The sequence below is a fragment of the Alnus glutinosa genome, chromosome 5 (genome assembly GCF_958979055.1).
Source record: "Alnus glutinosa chromosome 5, dhAlnGlut1.1, whole genome shotgun sequence".
NCBI lineage: Eukaryota > Viridiplantae > Streptophyta > Magnoliopsida > Fagales > Betulaceae > Alnus > Alnus glutinosa.
The window spans coordinates 13,454,399-13,462,583 of NC_084890.1; the positions used below are offsets into that span (position 1 = coordinate 13,454,399).

At 35.2% G+C, this 8,185-nt stretch overlaps 1 long non-coding RNA gene across 1 annotated transcript; it reads right to left on the reverse strand.

The window, feature by feature from the left end:
- Positions 1-811: 811 nt before the first annotated feature.
- Positions 812-7,002, reverse strand: LOC133868030 (uncharacterized). The gene is made up of 4 exons (XR_009900275.1): positions 6,801-7,002; positions 6,531-6,631; positions 2,232-2,291; positions 812-868 (listed from the first exon to the last, which is right to left on the reverse strand). It is a non-coding gene; the product is annotated as an uncharacterized LOC133868030 (long non-coding RNA).
- Between the last annotated feature and the right edge of the window lie 1,183 nt (positions 7,003-8,185).

The window sequence follows — 8,185 nt, forward strand, 5'->3', positions numbered from 1 at the left end:
AACACTTAGACCTACCCATTAAAGTGTCACCAACAAGTGTGGCCACGCATATGTTTTCACCTAAGGGTTTGTACTCTACCTGCACAACTCCACATATGTGGATGAGACAAATGAATGTGTTGCACTCGAATTTGTTGAGACGCATGCGACACTTCTGAACAAGGAAGAGGTCATTGTATAGGTCGCATGGTTCTGTGCAACAACATTAAAGTTAACCTACCATGTGAGTATATAAATATTACCACACAAACAAATGCAGGTCATAACAAATGCATCAAAATAAACATGCAATACACACAAATAAATCTTGTTGAAAGGTCAAGTCTTGGTTATAAGTTTTTATAATCCTAAGGCTCTTTTGTTTCACTTAGACTTGAGTACCAATCTAAACTTCCACTTTCCCTATGTCCCTAGAGCTAACCGCTCTGATACCATTTTCTGTGACAACCCATTTTTTTTTTTTTTTGAAAACATACAAATGAGTCATCACAGTGGTATGACTACGTGTCATTAAGCCAACTCATAGTACACATTCCTTAACATGTACCTGATATATCAGAGTAATAGAATTCAAGCAGCGGAATACAAAATCTAACTACGGAAGTCAACATCATAAATATAAATTGTTCGTTACACAAAAGAGCCAGTTAACGTTTATCTGTTTAAGGCTTAAGCATAAGTTATACATAACAAAAGAATGGCTATCATCAAAGTATTACAAGTCACACTAGCCATATACAAAATATACATCAAAAGGGATTATCGAAGTCCGACACCCCTACGACTCAAGCGACAAGCTTTAGTCGTAGTACTCCAAGTAGTTTGCAACAAAGTCATCCTCCGCATCACCTGTACCTGTTAGCCACATCTGTATAGGTGAAAGTGTGAGTTCACCGCTTGGATAAGAAGTACTGAGGCCACAGTGGTATAAGACTCACTAAATAAACAATGCACACAAACATATACACATGCAAGATTCCATAATGTTACACTCAAATCATTAAGTCCACACAACAACACATCATCAAGTACAAGTCACACCATTCATCACACTGTTATATCTTTTCATAGTTTCCAAAACAATATACCACACGTGCCATAAGCAATACCTCAGACTTACCAACTCCGTAGCTAGGAGCTACAACCCTAGACTTACACATAGAACTCAAGAATATCAACTCACATGTGCTTGAGCTACGACTCCAGGCTTACCAGAACACCGCCTGTGAAGCTACAACCCGCAGGGCACACATCTCACGAGTGCTAAAGCTACGACTCTAGACTTACCTCAATACTGCTTGTAAAGCTACGACCCGCAGGACACACATCTCACGAGTGCTAGAGCTATGACTCTAGACTTACCTCAATACCTCCCGTAAAGCTACGACTCGCAGGGCACACATCTCAACCAAGAGCTACTACCCTTTGGCCTACCAATTCACAAGTGCTAGGAGCTACAACTCTAGACTTACCTTGCTACACCCATAAGGCTACAACCCGCAGGGCACACCATTCAACCAAAAGCTACAACCCTATAGTCTACCACTATGCCAGATGCTACAACACTGGACTTACTATCTATCAACTACTGGGCTCTCACAATACCAAAGTATCCACACTATATACATATTATTACACATGTATTCACAAACATCTTTCTTTCAACAATACCACATTCCACAACACAATCACATTTATAATATAATCTCATGCTACTCAAATCATCCATCCAACATCATATTATTTGATCCCAAGCAATTTCAAGCATATCAATATAATTATATCATCACACTTCTCAATTCAATATTTCTCATCTCAATCACATATACTTTATACAATTTCCATAATCAAATATATACAACCAAATATCATCAACATCATCTTATCATCGCAAATTCTCCAACCAATATCTCACATCACAATCACATATATTTTTATCAACAATTTTCATACTCATAAATACAATCTAATACCATCAACATCCATTTATCATCACAATTCTCAATCCAAATATACCACAACTCATTCACATATTTTTACCAACAATTTTATAACCATAAATACAATCCAATATCATCAACATCCATTTATCATCACATTTCTCAATCCAAATATATCACAACCCAGTCACATATATTTTTTATCAACAATTCCATAATTATAAACACAACCAAATACTATCAAAATGTAAATCTAAGTTCCTAGGGTTCCTCAATGAGTAGAATACTCACCTTCTTGCAAGATCCGTGGCTTTGTGGGATTATTCTCACCCAAGGTTGCGCAATGAATAGCTGCATTAGATTGCACCTTACATTAGCACTCATACTCCTAAACTCATGCTTCCCTTTATACATGTTTAAAAGTTGAGCACTTAAAGTTTTAAGGTTCCATTCAACATTTTATTATCTACAATTACTAACCCATAAAATTATAGGGTTTACTTTATCACTCATTAATCAACAAAACCTATACATAGAAATATTTTTAGGTTTCCAATTTATACAAATTATTAACATTAGGACCTAACCCCATAAATTCCTATTTCTTTTTTATGAAAGCCATAGATAATTTGAGATTAATCAACACTCTAAATGCAATTATTCCACAAATTAACAATCTAGGGTTTAAGCATCTAAAAATCTCAAATTTAATTCAACCCATCAAATTTAGGGTTTGTAGCACCCCAGATTTTAAGAAATAAAATAATGTCTTAAATTAAAATCTAAAACTGAATAAAATAGACAAGTCAAGAATTGACGTTCGATTCTCAAGACTCGACGCTCGAACGACTTAATATTGTTGGAAACAATATTCACATCCATCAGTTAATAAAATACGTGGCTTTAAACACAGTATTTTAATCCTCGATAAATAATGAGGAATACATGGATATTTATGAAAATAAATATTCATTGATCTTATTATTTATAAACCATGATTTTATAAATAAAGAATAATATTATTAAACTCAGATAAAGTTTAATAATATTACAAGGCTATTTAATAAAATGACTGAATTATTCAGTGGACTAATTGGCATAATAATATTGATAAACAATATTTAATGTGTAATATTCACTGTGTGTAATATTATTGTGCAATATATATTTAGTACATATTTTATGATGTTAAAATATTATTGAGATAACAATATTATCAATGAAACAAATTTGACTCAAAATGGATATAGATTATAATTTTAATGAATTATACATAATGGTAAAGACCAGTGTAAAAATATCAACCGATAAAATATCTAGAGATATTTTTATAAGAGATATTATTATGAAAGGGATATTTTATAAACTTAATGATTACAAGAAAAATAATATCCTAATTATATTATAAAATCGACACCTCTCTTTCAGAAATTCTCACACTCGGTTCCTATTCCTTTTCCTTCTTATCTTATTCCTTTTCTTTCTTATCTTCTTTCTTCTTCTTTCTTTCTTCTCGCACGAACACAGTGAGACAGAGAGAGTGAGAGCCGGAGATTGAGGGAGAGACTTGAGGGATAGAGAGAGAGAGATGTCAAGAGAGACAGAGAGACCGAGAGATCGGGAGAGGGAGAGTCAGAGCTCGGGAGAGAGGGAGCCGAACCTGGAACCTAAGGAACGACGGTGACTCGATTTCCGGCCGATGCTACCGGTGGGTCGACTCCGGTGGTGCCTAGGATGCGGAAACCAACGAACCCAGGAGCTTGGACCCGCGACCCGCGAGCCAAACTCGACGAATCCGGGAGAACCCGTGTGACCCGATCCTTCCGGAGGTCCGACCCTCCATGTCCGGCGGTCTCAGTAGCGGTTTCCGGTGAGCTCGTGACCTGTGTGTGCAACCCAGCCGAACCCCAAAGCCCCGTGACCCAGAACCCGAACCTGTGACCCGAAGACCCGAGAGGAAGACCCGGTTCTTCCTGTGCGTTTTCCGGAGGAATCAGTGGCTTTTCCGGTGGATTTATTTTGGGGTAAATTCTTACAACCTATGATGTTTTATTTTGTGGATTGATTAGATTATTGTGAAATTAGGGTTTTATGATTTTGGGGGTTTTCTATTGATTGGTTAAGGGATTTTTATGGATTAATGATGGGGCATTTTTGGATGTTGAATTCCCTGTTTTGTGTTCCTGTTCTGGCCGGTTATGTGTCGGCAGTGGCTTAGGGTATTGAATTGGGTGTTGTGGATTTGAGTTTTGGTTATTATTCATGATAATTGATGTTCTGATTTGGTGTAAGCTGTGCTAGGTTTGGCCTTGTGGTATTTTATGTTGATTTTAGTTGTTGGAATTATTTGGGATTAGGTCTTGCTGGCCAGTTTGGGGTCTATTGATTTTGGGGGATTATTCTCTGTTGTTCCCAGTTGGCAGTGTTTTGGTTAGATGGCTTGTGATAATTTTAGAAGCTAGAATTATTGTTGAATGAATATTTGAGTATATTGGTATATTAGTAACTAAGTCAGAAATCGATTTGAAAAGATAGGTTTCCTATGTTGGCCATATGGTGTTTTGGATATATATTTTAGGTTGTTTAAATTGGATAGGTATTGGAATGTTATTTGGAGGTATTGGCTAGATATTTTATGTGTGATGTATTTTAGTTAAATTGGAATGGGTTAAATGTAGTCCTAATGGATTGGTAACTGAATTTAAGACCCTAGGTGACTTTTGTTGTTGATCAATTATGATATGAGGTGTGTGCTTGGTTATATGTATTATTATTATAATTTGGCCATTTGAGGTTAAGTCATATATCATGTGTTGACCTGATCTATGTAAAGCATGAATTGTTGTGCCTTGTCATGTTTGGTTTAAACTAATTTTTATTAAGAATTCCCTATTGTAATTAAATGGGCTTGTGTCTTATTATTGATGATTGGTATGTATTATTGAAACCTAGAATTGTATAATATTTTAGGATATTGATTATGTTTGATTATTGATAATTAATGAGTGATGTTGACTAAACTAAGTGCTTGATTAGTTGTAAAACTCTAGAATTAAAGAATGATTTTATGAGTTTAATCATGTAATGCATTGTTTTAGAGATTGAGTGTTATGGAAAATTGAGCATGCTGTTTTACTGTGATTTCTTTAATATATGTTAGTTGAAATAATTGTTAGAGTTAATATGTTTTAAAATAGATGTTTTGTTAATTGGTTTGGTAATATGATTGATGTTCCCTAGAAATGACAAGGTCTTGTTAGAAGTGTTATTATTTTTACAGAAAATAGGTTTAGGTGCTATTGTTGAAAAATAATATTGAGAATGAACCATGTGATGTTAAGTGTTAATATATGTAAATGACTTTGCAATTGAAAAGATGATTGCTTCTATGTATGCATATATGTGACTTTAGGGTTCATGTTTAGGCATGAATTTCTAAAAGAAATGATGTTAACCTTCTATGCATATATATATGTATTTGATGCAGATGATGAACTATGACTGCACAAAAGGGCTGTAAGTATGAATTACTTACTGAGGGTAGTACTGGATTTCAATAGCGTTGTGTTTATGTTTTATTTTAATTGGATGCGTGTGACTGATTATTGCATACTGTTAATAATCAACTTATTAATATTGGGTGCGACGTCTCCCAAAGGTTCAGGATGGGAAATGTGCCTGGAACTGGAAACAATAATAATCATATTGATTGGAATGCCTTTCAAGTACTAGAGGAGGGAGGTCTCTGATAGTGCGAAAATAAGTTAATCAAAATGTAATGTAGAGGGGATGGCCTCGAGAAAGACGCTGACCGGGGAGACGGCCCTTACAAGAGAGGAGTACAATGACTATATTCAACTGTTAAACTTTGCATACAAAACTATCACTACATCATTTGTCATATCTATGTTCCTTAAATAACGCATAAATCATGATGTTGTTGAAAGATAGTTAACTCACTTATGGAACTATGGGATTGTGACTGTAACCACCTTCTCATAGATGTTTGCACAGGTTATGAAGATTATGGATTGGATTAACTGCTATTTTAAGAGATTTAAAGCTATTGTAGTTAGGATCTAGTGCTTTATACTTATCAATGTTTGTACTCTTGTATGTAACATGTTTAAGGATTTATTTGTATTTAGTAAACTTTCCATGTATGTTGTGGTGTCATTTGTGACACCTGTTTCTTTGTAATTAGTGTGAAAGACTTTTAATGTATTTCTAGTGGATGTCAGTTAAAGCTCTAAATGTATAGTAAGGGAGTTGTCCTTGATGGTTGTAAAGAAAAAAAAAAAAGATATTCGTATTTTCCGCTGCCAGATTTATTGTCTCTGAATGTTTAATGACACGTAATTATCCAGATATAATTACTTAATTTTTTTTGTAAAAAGCGGGTCGTTACAGGGTTTCTTATCTACACTTCAACAACCCTAAACTTGAAGTTTAGTCCAACAATAAATAAACCGAAAGCTTGAATATCATTTAGGAATTTATTGCAAATAAAGTCCCCAGGCCAATTCCAAGAATTTCATTACTTTCCCAAAATTAACCTAACTTTAAGAAATGTTAGGGTTTCGAAATTACCTTTGAATAATCGGTAGATTGGAGGTCCTAACACCCAAAAATTGCTACCCAAAGCTCACAAATGATGGAGGACTTGATTTGAAGTAAAGCCCAAGCCACACCTATGATTTACACATGAATGGGTGTAAGAATGACGGCTGGAAATCCAAAAATTAAAGCCCTAAAGCTCACTAATAGGTGCTGCCATGGTGAATTTAAGGTGTGCAATCCATTCTCAAATTCCAACCCAAGTGAAAGAGAATGAGAGCAAAGAGAGTTTGAGATCCTTACCTAAAATTTCAGCCCTTCAAACCCATATTCTATGCCTTCTCCACGAAATTCTAGTCCATACCTATACCAAACCAAGCTTTCACCATGAAGATGGGAAGAGAAGAGAGAGCAAAGAAGGAGAAAAGAAGAGAAATGGAGGTTGGGGGCTGCTGTTTCGGTGGAAGAGACTGAGTATGTGTGTGTGTGGAGAGGAGAGGAAAAATCTAAATGGGGAGGGAGTGTGTCGTGAGCCACACATGAGGGATAAGGTGTTTTTAAATGTAAAATTTTGGAAATGCCCTTCCACTTAAGTGATTTTTGATGGCTTTAATGGAAATTGCTGGTTTAGGCCTAAAAGACATAATCCTTTTTCTCTTTTCTTGGGCTATCATTTACAAGCCCATACGATAAAAATAAACACTTTGTTTATTTTACCACACTAATTAGACTTATTTTTATTTAATCTTAGAAACCCATTAATAATATTTTATTATTACAACTTCCATTATTTTGTCTTAAACTCATTTTACTTACATAATATAAATATTATCACCTAGAATATAATTATTAGTCTCATCTATTTAATAAATATAATTTATTAAATGCTAAACTCCATATTTATTTTCTTGGTTTTTACAGTTGTGGTGTCTCTGGGCACATCAGGAAACACTATCCTAAGATCCGCTTCTAAAAGCCTCAGACCTAGAAACAAGAGCCGAAGACAAGTAAGTGTAGCTCTAAACCTTCTAAGCCTCATCATGCTTCTCGGCAAAAGCGGCAATACCCTAAAAGGGGTTCTCCCTCATGCCGTCACAGTGGCAAGAATGGTCACACAAAGGCCAATGCTTCAGATTGAAACCTCAAAAGCCCAAGAAAATTTAGATCTATGAAGGGCTTGTCTACGTGATGAAGAATGTCATAATCAGTTTGGACAAATTGGATATGGCTTACAACCCTACCTCTTAGGTAAATAATGTATGTGCAAGGAAAGATGAGACCATTCACCCCTTGAGGGGCTTGTCACACCATGCCTAGGTTTTGGTTCCTAAATCCTAGCGCATGTTAGGAATGTTTTCATTGCATTATTTATCATGTCATATCTTATTCATGCCTTGCATTCCGTTTGAGGAATCATATTTTCTATCCCTATATTTTTTTTCTTGTTATCTTGAGAAAATTTTTGCAGGTATTTTATGGGGATGACAAGAAAGAAATGCAAAGATAGCTGTTTGTTTTGTTGGTTGCATTCTGTTGACAAAATCACTACCATGTAATGTTGCTGCCATAAACAAGGATGCCGTATTTCAGAATCTTTAAAGCATTTAGAGAAAGGCAATTTCAGTCTTCAAGGAAGATTCTATGTAGATCCAACTCAGAGAAGTAGAATCCTTCGTTGCCGTTCGGAT